Below are 10,991 nucleotides of genomic sequence, written 5' to 3'. Positions count from 1 at the left end.
TAGACTGAGGATGAGGTGGAGGGATGGGGTTGAGAGGTATATGAGGGAGGGGGGGGTGAGTTGGGGGGAGGGTAGTCAAATGGTGGGTGACAGAGTGACTTGGAGGCGTTTTGTCTGCGGCCACCCTTTGCGGGATTAGGGCGTCGGGCTATAGATAGATAGATCCTCAAACTGTGCTCCAGAATTCATCAATTCCTCATTCCTCTTGTACAAAACTTGTGGCCAAATTGAAATCTAGGAGAAATCTCAGAAAGAAGCCTTTCTGATGCCTGTGGAAGAAGCACAATATAGAGACATTATCAATCAAATTCACATTTTCCATTTCCTCACAATCCAGCATCACTGTGCACTCGGTGATTTCATTTCTCTCGAAGACCACTTCACCCTTGCTTACATTCAACTTTAATTCCGTTTCTTACATCCTCTCCCAAACTTATTCACCAACCCTTGCAGTTCCCCTTCATCTTGGGGTAGTGATGAGTAAGGATGGAAATTTTGTAGGATGAAGTGCTTGAAAGGGTACAGTAGGGAAGATAAGGTAGCCAGTTCACTGAAAGCAGTGACAAAAATTAGAGAAGTGAGCACGGTAGTAAAAAGTCACTGTGTGACCAGAATTTGCAACTGTACTTATTTAATAGGGTAGTCAGTGGTGGCAACCATCATCCACTCACTTGATGTAGTGCTGCCTACTTCTTCCTTCACTTTAATCAATCTTTTTCTGTCTGCTCTCCTCTTTTCCTATTTCTCACATCTTTCCTGTCACATTGTCACGAATCAAATTCGCGACATTTCCCTTTTGTGAAAAACACGAACTATTAGTGGAAAACTCACTGTGTATCGCTCAGTTAACCGTTTCTCTCTCCACTTCGGTGGTATACTTTTCAAAACATTCGTCATTGTTTCAAAAGTGACCGATTTAATGCACGTCACTAAGTGCTCTACTGAGCGATACTATTGTTTCTTTATTGTTCGCCCCTGCTTGCCTCGACCGTTAGAAAAATGCGGCCTAGTGCTCCGCTTTTCTTTCCCACGACTTAGTCAGTCGAGTGTTTGCTCTGACGGAGAGAGGTCTTGTGCTCCAGAAGTGAGAGGTCAACCCAAGCTCCACTAGAATCACAGTTATCCAGTGCTCCCACCTTGGTGATACACAGCATTCATCGACCAGTATTTCTTTTTGTATTTTCCTAGTTTTAAGAGCTTAGTTAAGGTGTTTTTTTCCCTAGGCGTAAGAATTTAGCTCGTGTGTGAGTGAGTGAGTGCGATCTCATTAATTTGATTTGAAATGTTGAATTTATTTTTGTAATCAATAAATTTAACAGTTCTTTTTCTTGAGCTTAATGTAATGTAAACTCTTGTTTCATTTCTCCATAAGCTTATTTCCATATAGCTCCTAGCTTGCATAAACGTTTTGCTATTCAAAACTGGTACTTAGGCCAGTCTTGTTGTATTAAGCTTAAAATCCGTTGTGCCTCCTAGGAGTTAAGCATCAGCAAGAACCTGATATTATTATTAGTATTAGTTATTTATTGTCAGGGGTGAAGTAACTTTCTCCAGAGGCTAACAGTACTATAAACAGCAATTGAGTAATTAGTCTCTGCTGTGTACTGTTGAGAGAAAGTTTATAAATTCTCGTTCTTAGAGAATCGTGCGCAAGCCAGCGTAAAGTAATCGTTGCTTGATGTAGCAAGACAATCATTGTCTCTGCTCTGCAATATTATTGAATATTATTATCATTTTAAATAATATAAGCATTTATTTTAAAAACCTCGTGATTTTAAAAACCCCGTGACACACATGTTACTCTTCTTTCCTTTTCAGGTGACTTTACATTGTGTGGCAAGCCAAATGGTTTCCTGTAAGCCAGGAAACCATGTACAATGGTGGGTGGTAACCATATAACCAACCCATACATGTTCCCTAAGTGTCAACAAATGGGCTGGCGGAGGGTTATCGCCCGTCCCCGTAAAACCACTAACTCAAAGACAAATGGCCACCCCTTATGGGATTATGGCGACTGGTTATAGCCAATATTGTAAGCCCTACTCTTAACATTTGGAACCGAAGCTTGGACACTGATGGAAGGACACAAGTCAAGAATGAGTGCATGGGAAAGTTATCTGAAAGGAACATATGGAGTTTCATGAAAAGACAAACTGACAGATGAGGAAGCGAAGTTTTGTGTAGATGTGATAGAAAGGGGAGCGACAGTTACTAATTCGACACCTTTAACTGAAAAATGTAAGTTTTATCACCACATAGATTGATACACACATGATTACCAGAAATCCAGACAAAAACAATGTTTAATAATAAGAAGAATACAGTAATAATAATCTGGCCCTTTGTTTCTCAAAAACGCCAGTTCTTCAACAGGGAATTCACTAGTGCTTGACACTCATATACTGTACATTATTTTTTCAATTACAAGAATTGTGACAAGGATTGTGGAAAGTATTAAGAATATATGGAGTAGACGGGAAGTTGTTGAATGCTGTGAAGAGTATGTATGATGAGGCTGAGGCTGCAGTGCGTGTGGATGGTGAACTGAGTGAATTTTTCTCTTTGAAGGTTGGGTTGAAACAAGGATGTGTCATGTCTCCATGGTTGTTCAATCTGTACATGGATGGGGTAATAAAAAGGGTACAAGGTAGGGCAGTGGATGCTGGGTGAGAGAGGGTAGTGTTTGGAACTCCCTGTACTGCTGTTTGCAGATGATACTGTGTTGTTGAGTGAAGACGAAGGGGAGCTGCAAGGCTTGGTGGATGAGTTTGGGAGTGTGTCTAAGAAACAGAATCTAAAGGTGAATGTAGGGAAGAGTAAAGTGATGGTCTTTGAGAGACGTGAAGTCAGTGAATGTACAGTGAGGTTGGATGGTGAGGAAATGGAAAATGTGAGTACATTTAAGTACTTGGGTAGTGTGATAAGTAAGGATGGAAGTTTGGAGGGTGAAGTGCTTGAAAGGGTACAACAAGGAAGAAAGGTTGCTGGTTCCTTGAAAGCAGTGATAAGAAACAGAGAAGTGAGCATGGAAGTGAAAAAGTTACTACATAACAGTATTGTGATACCAAATCTATCGTATGGAAGTGAAGCTGTGGGAATGAGTTATTTAAGAGGAGTCTGTGGAGTCACATGGAGAGACAGGCTGAAAAATGAGGATATAAAGGAGCATTGTGATGTGGATGTGATAGGAAGCGTTAAGAGGAACACACTGAGGTGGTTTGGCCATGTGGAGAGGATGGAGGGTGAGACACTGACAAGGCGAGTGTATACGAGTGAGGTGGAGGGAGGGGGAGGCTGAGGATGAGATGGAGGGATGGGGTGAAGAGGTATATGAGAGAGAAGGGTGTGAATTGGGAGCAGGGCAGTGAAATGGCAGGGGACAGGGTGACATGGAGGTGATTTGTTTGTGGCCATCCCATACGGGAGTGAGGCGTCTGGCGATAGATAGATAGACAGTGACATCTCTCATATTCAATACAAACTTCATCAGTAAAAAAAATATAAAAGTGGCAATAATTAAACCCTATAATCATCCGTCATAGTACCTCTCTCCTGATCAAAGCATTTTGAAAAAAGAAAGGCTTTCAGCTGTCTCTTAAAGGATTCAATAGAAAAGCGTTGTCTCATGGACAATGACAATCTATTTTATTATCTAGGGGCTCTATACAGAAAGATGACTGGTGAATGACTCCAGGCTCATCATGACGCAGGGAATCATCTTCACTACATAACAACACACCTGGGCATGCCTATGGGAGTTTTAACAATTCAGCATGATACTTTTGTTCACCAAACTTCAGGGGGGTGCGGTAGCACAGTGGTAGCGCGCCGGACTCGTAATCAGGGGATTGCGAGTTCGAGCCTCGCTCGGGCTGCCATGCCGGGAGTGGTAGCTCGCTCCTGTAACCCTAGCGGGGCTATATAGTCCAATACAGGGCTTAGCTCGGGGGAACTCCATTTCTCCCATTTTCACCAAACTTCAGAACCTTGAATGTAATAAGACACAGTTTAAATTCAGTTCTAGCCTTTACTGGTAACTGTTATGCTGAGTGTTTTTAGGCCGACTCCTCGTACTAAAAACACTAGCTACTGAGCGGGGTCCTCTTTCCGGACCGGAAGTAATGCACTAACAAAGGAACAGGACATAAAAACTAGGCAGTCCACCTTTAACACATCTATTACCTTAATTCTAACACCGTGACAATATTACATAGCATGATATTATGGACAGAGGATACAGATATACAAAGTTACGTTAGTACAACACGGGATATTCACACACACTATAATTATACTTTCCAATAGGTTAAGGGTCCATAAGTGAATGAGACTAACTTGCATTAAAGTCCAAAAGGTCTTAGTGTACTGGTGCAATCGAGATGTCTGGGCTTGATGAGCCGGGGAGGGATTATTACTATAAAAGAACAAGGGGAGCAGATCACTATACTCGTAATTCACTGTTTGGGCTCGGCGCGGCAACTCTCGCCCGCGCATACACTGGCGAGGGGGGGGACTCCTCTAGACTGGACTTGGGAATAGCACTAGTTGTACCGGCCCAGAACTTATAGTCTTTTCCAAGGGAAGGTATTTACGGACACTTTTTGGTGTAATCCCGCTGGTTCACTTTGTCACTGTATCACTGTCTCTGTCTCACTATAGGAAAGGAAAAGTCACTAATCTTGCCCGAGTTTCTGGGGCGATATCACTCTGTCACTATAAGGGGACCTCCGGGGGCTCTACCCGTGGCGGGAATCACCGTACCCGCTGGGGGGAGACTCGACCCGGGTCCGATGTTGCAGGGAGACCCTCTTGCCTGGGGTCTCGACCTGTTGTAGGTCCTCACTCTGGTCACGGTGCAGGGAGACCCTCTTGCCTGGGGTCTCGACCTGTTGTAGGCCCTCCTCTGGTCACGGTGCAGGGAGACCCTCTTGCCTGGGGTCTCGACCTGTTGTAGGCCCTCCTCTGGTCACGGTGAAGGGAGGCCTGTCTATGTTGGCCCTAGGGACTGGGGCCAAACAGGTGTAGCAGACGGGTCTGATGTCATAGGGTCTGCGGCAGGGGGAGGTCGGCGTTGACGGGCTGCTGGGCTCGCCTGGGGGTCCGAGGGCTGCGGAGGTCTGCCGGGGGACGCGCCGTCAGGTGTGGGCTGCGGCCTCGTCTCCTGCTGGTACCTGGGGAAGACAAGAATTTCCCGGGTCCCGACTGGGACCAGGCCTCTGTTCGGGTGACACTTTCGGGGCAACTCTCCCGGGTGGTGTCCAGCTACTCCTGCAGGAGTTAGCTGACTTTAGAGGACACACGGAGGCTGTGGTCTCTCTTGTACTTAGGGAGGGTAGCACAGAGGCGACTCTCTCTCTCTTGTCTTCACAACTGCCGTGGCACCAGGTTGATCGGTCCTGGGACCCACTTGTGGCTTTGTGTGAGGTTCTCTTATCCTTGGTGTGGCTAGGGGTGTGGGCCCCGTATAGTCCACTATTGGGCCTCCTGCCCTGTTTGTTATAGAGGGTTCTTCTCCCTCGTCAAAGGACCTCCTGTCCTGGTTGTGGCAGAGGGTATTACGCCCTCGTGGCTCACGGTGGCAGAGGGTACTAGCCCCTCGTGGCTCACCAGGGTTGTTGCGGCAGAGGACGGTACTTCCCCGTGGCTCACGGTGGCAGTAGGTGTAAACACCTCATGGCTCACCTAGGGACCTCCTGTGGTCGTCACCACAAAACTACTAGGAACTGATATTGTATCAGTCCCACCCCACTGCTGTCGATGGTTAACCCGCGTGTAATTTGTTGCGGGTCTAGGCTCACCTGGTGTTGAGGTAGTTGCGGGAAGAAGGGGCACAGGTCAGTGGTGGTTGGATGACCCTCTTGTCCCGGGTCACTAACCTGACCGTTATCTCCTCCTCGGGTGGTGGGGTGGTGGTGGCCCGGTGGTGGTGTGGGGGGTGGCGGGGCGGAAGGTCCGGTCGCGGGCATTTTAGTAACCAATACAGCTCAATTAGGAACAGGATAGTCGAGGTTCTCGGGGAGAGACCAAAGATAAGCCTTGCTGACCTGTTCAACACAGACTGAACTTTTGTTAGTATATCATTTGGAAGACCAATCCACCATAAACTACAATAATCAACACGAGACAAGACCATTGCATGGACCAATGTTCAAAGGCAATGTCTATTCAGGAACTTTCTCACAGAGTACAGATTTCTGATATGCAAGTTAAACCCTCTGAACATGATGACTATGTTCTTTGTAATTTAACTTTGAATTAAAATAAACACCCAGATTTTGAACAGAACTGACTGGATCAAACTGTGACACACCAATGTTCAAAGCCAGGGCATTATCAGTGTCATCACCCCTTCTGTTTCCTCTGATGATGATGATGATATCAGTTTTACCATCATTCAGGTTAAGTTTCCTCCTAGCCATCCAAATCTTAAAATCAGTCATTAGAGTTCAAGCTTAGTCTTGGAATCTTTAATATCTGACATCTTAACACAGACCTGAGTGTTTTCAGCATAAAAATAATAGGAAACGTCATGAGCATCAAGTAGATGATAAACAACTCGTGTAGATTGTAAATATAATTGAACCCAAAACTGATCCTTGAGGGACTCCAAACAGAAGGCGAGCAGAAGCTGAGCTAGCGTAATCAACAACCACTCTCTGAGATCTGTCCAACAGATATGACTTAAGGAGCAAAAGCGCACTATCACGAACGCCAAAAAAATACAGATCATCCAACAATAGTTTGTGACCAACTGTATCAAAAGCTGCAGACAGATCCAACAGAACTAAGAGAGAGGACATCCCACTACAGGTGTTTGCCAAGTCACTGTGAATTCTTGTTCATGCAGTTTCAGTTGAATGGTATTTTCTATATGCTGACTGAACAACGAGAACAACTCTGTTATGGACCATGGTCCAGTAAGGGTAACCTTATCAAGTATGGCCCGCTCAATAATCTTGAATAAGAACAACAGGTTAGAGACGAGACGATAATTTGTCATGCTCTCGATATCATTCTTGATTAGGGGCTTAAAGCAAAGTACGCTTCTCAGACTGCACAAAATTACTTTCTATGAAGTTTCAATTTATTATGTTGCCGATAAAGTCTGCTGTGTGCCCGTACACATCCGGCAGTTGTGACAAGTTATATGGGTCGAGTAGGCAAAATGTTTTGTTAAGTTCTCTAATGTAACATTTGACTTTATTTACATCCAGTGGATGAAATGTTGAAAACAAATGACCCCTTGTACACCGTGGCTGGAAGTCAATAGAGTACACTTCACTAGAAGAACTCTTGTCAAAATCATTTCTTATGCGAGATAGGATTAAATCAGAAGCCACTTGGGCACAGAAGTTGGTTTAACAATTACATTCCTCTGGCCAACCAAACTGTTCACAACTAACTGCAGTTTTTCTTGTTTTATCACCACCACATGGATCAACTTTATTTTGATAATACCTTGCCTTTTGGGCTTTTACAGTGTGAACAACTGTTCTTCTCGCAAAAACATAATGCAAACGAGTTAATTCGGTCTGTTGCAAGCACCACTTATGTTCTGCCTTTTACGATCTTTATGCAAAGAATTAATGGATGGACCATACCACGGAGAATAATCACGTACAATGATTGTTTTTACCACATAAGGACAATAATGATCAAAAACTGACCTAAGCTCATCAGAAGAAATATGTGAAGAATCAATGTAGTTTAAACGCTGGTCAATTTCAAAATATATCAGATGGCGGTCAACGTTCCTGTAATTTCTGAATATGATGACCTTTTTATAGGAAGGGGATTTCGGGATATCAAAACTAAAAGTGATAAGAGCATTGTCAGAGATGAAGGGGTCAACTGAGTCAACCTCCACATCAGATACATGCCTGGAACCAACAAGGGACAAGATCAAGTCAAGGACATGTCCCGAGACATGAGTTGGATCACTCACATGATTGAAAAAATTATTCTGAGTGATCAGCTCAAGGAATTCTGAAGAAAATTGCTTTGACTGCGGACTGTCAACCCAATAATTAAAATCACCGCAAACAAGAAGTCCTCAAGATTTAAGAGAAAACACTTCAAGAAATTGCCCAAACACCTCCATAAAACCTTGATCTATGCCCGGATGACCTGGTCGATATACAGTTGCAATTCTAATGGTATTCTGATGGAAATTTATTAATACTTCCATAAATTCAAATGATGATGGGGTAAGGTCCGAGTCTATGAGAGAAATGTTTGCAAGTGCTGCCGAGTAGATAAGTGCCACACCTCCTCCCGTAGTGTCAGCAGTTATCAGGCATGGGAATACTTACGACAGAATATGTCTTAGTCAATAATATTAATATCAGACTCATACAACCAGGTTTCCGTCAAACACAAAATGTCAAGCTCGGGCTTATTTAGAGCTTCATTAATATGGTCTATCTTATTACATGTGGAACGAATATTTAAAAGACCCATCCTTAACTGGTTCGAGAGGGTCGTGATCAATTTTTTGAATGGTCAAAATTGGTGTTTTCAATCGACTTATTCCTATGAGAAATCATACCGTAATTGGGCAGTCCCTACTTAATGCAAAATGGGCAGCAACCGACTGTGAATTAGTATTAGCTTCTTGATGTCTTAAGGAAGAGCAGTTGATGCATTTGGGAGAATTTCTGTTACTACAGTCCTTAGATTTATGGGCTCCAGCACAAAAAACACATTTAGGTTCATCACTTTTTCTAGAACACCTCTGAGATGTATAATCAAAACCCTGACAGTGATGACACTGTGTACCCCAGAATCTGTCAAAAGCGCGGCATTTTGTAGATATAGTTGCCCTGTTCTACGATGGAGGGTCTCACCTCTGACAACATCTTCAAGACAGTGGTTTTAATGTCATTCCTTGTTCTTGTGAAGGTTGAGAGTACAACCGCGATCAATGAGCATCTTAATTCTACTGTTTTTTCTCAGAATGTTTGGGATGATGTCATAGTCGCCCAAAGAAGAGGAAAGGCCTGTCACGGTCATTTTTGGCAGCATTTTCTTTGGTTCTGATATGCAAAAAATGCCATCACAGCCAAAATGATCATTCAGTATCCCAGCCGCTTCACCTTTGGCCTCGGCTGATGGAAACTTCATTACTAGCCCACCAGCCTTGGTCTTAAGACAGCTATCAACCGGTACCGAGTCAAGTACACCTCTGATGTCTTCTGGTCCCATTTGACTCATCAGAACCTCAGCACCACACTTTGGTTTTGCGGTCAGAACAAACAGCTTTTTTCTGCCCATGAGCACTGATCTCAACAACTCCCCCAGGCAGATCCTTTGTTCCCCCCATGAGAGACCCCCGAACATCATCAGCAAATGACTTGGCCTGGTCTTGGGTGCCAGCAATGGGTGATGAGACCTTGGTCTCTATAGTGCCTCCAGTCTGCTTGAAATATCTTTGATAGCTTGAAAGATTGGCCTAACAACCCCATCTTCCAGCTCATTAGTACCGGTACTCTACTTCCTCCATCAGCCAAGACCTCATCTTCTGGTGCAACACATGGGCTACACAGCCAGCGAAAGCCCAGCTGGCGGCTCTTCCTCATAAATGGATAATCATTAGCATCCATATTTTCGCATGCCAAATGAACCTACCCGCCACAGTAGGCGCACATCAGTGCTTGCACACTATTTTCTACAGACCTACTGGAGTGAGGGCACTGGTGTTGTTTGCTCATGGCTGGCAAAAAAGAAAATAACAAAACAAAAACAAACAATGACAACAACAACAGCAAAAAGTCTATACAATACTGCCTGGAATAAACCCGGGTACTGTAGCACCACCCCTATTTATGTCACCCTAATTTAGGGGGGGAAAAAAGATAAAGAAAACCGAAAAAACACAATGAACTGTCTCCAAGGTCACCACTAGCTCGTGGGGTACGACTTGACTGCTTTTCTAGGAAAGATGACCCTAACCCAAACCGAGGTGCCACAAAAGTGCTGAGATGGTATTTTACAACTTTTCCCAATTTGAGCTTTATGGCAGCAGAAAAAACGTCACTTAGGCAAGACCTCATTGGTTACAATACTGCCACTGTACAAAGCTATTAAAAAAGAAAAAAAAATTGCTACAGTTAACAGAAGTGTTCTGCCTTTAGATTGCCAACTTGCCTTGACAGACTTCTGTTTGGCATAAACATTGATTTAAAATGGAAACAATTGTTATCTGTATTGACAGGCATATTTTAACCTATTTACCGATATTTTGGCAATTATCCACACTCATTTTCCAATATAACATTTTAAGGATTTGCGGGACATGTGTCTGGGCTATGTCTAGAGCAGCAGTGCAACCACTGGGCCATTTCTTCGTGTTTAGGATAAACCCACTGAGCTCCATAATATTGTTACGTCCCCACCCCTACACAGTCACAGGTTCCAACAGCAGTAGTTCAGACAGGAAGGACATTGCCCTGTAAGTTGTTAGTTCAGTCTGAGTGTAGTTCAGTGTCAGTGCAGTGCAGTATATTTTTGGTACTTGTGAAAATAGTGAAGTGTTGTTGGCAAACAGTGAAGTGTTACTGAAGTTTGTTTATCATCAGTACTTGTGAAAATAGTGAAGTGTTGTCAAGCATTAAGTGTAATTGCAGTTAGTAAAGTTTGTATAGCTCCAGTGCTTGTGAGAATGGTAAAGTGAAGTTGGAAAGCATCAAGTGTAATTACTTGGACAATAAAGACTGAACTTAAGGAGCCAGTGTTTATCTTCACCTCAGCTCATCTTGTGTGCTGTACACTGAAAGGCTGACCATAGGAAGAACAACTCACTAGGCAACATCCTTCCTATACTGTATCATATTTTAATGGACGTCTCCTGTGTTATATATACAAAGATTTGCTCTGACCGCACCTACCTTCGCCATCACAACGTCATGTGACGATTATGCCATGATTAACTAACGCTCTTGATGCACAATACTGTTTTGGTGCAAGTTTTACTTCTTCTTCCTGAGTTAAAG

This window comes from Coenobita brevimanus, chromosome 51, assembly GCF_032717465.1.
Source record: "Coenobita brevimanus isolate Jiangsu-jjx chromosome 51, ASM3271746v2, whole genome shotgun sequence".
Classification (NCBI taxonomy): domain Eukaryota; kingdom Metazoa; phylum Arthropoda; class Malacostraca; order Decapoda; family Coenobitidae; genus Coenobita; species Coenobita brevimanus.
Note: the sequence above shows the minus strand (reverse complement) of the source record.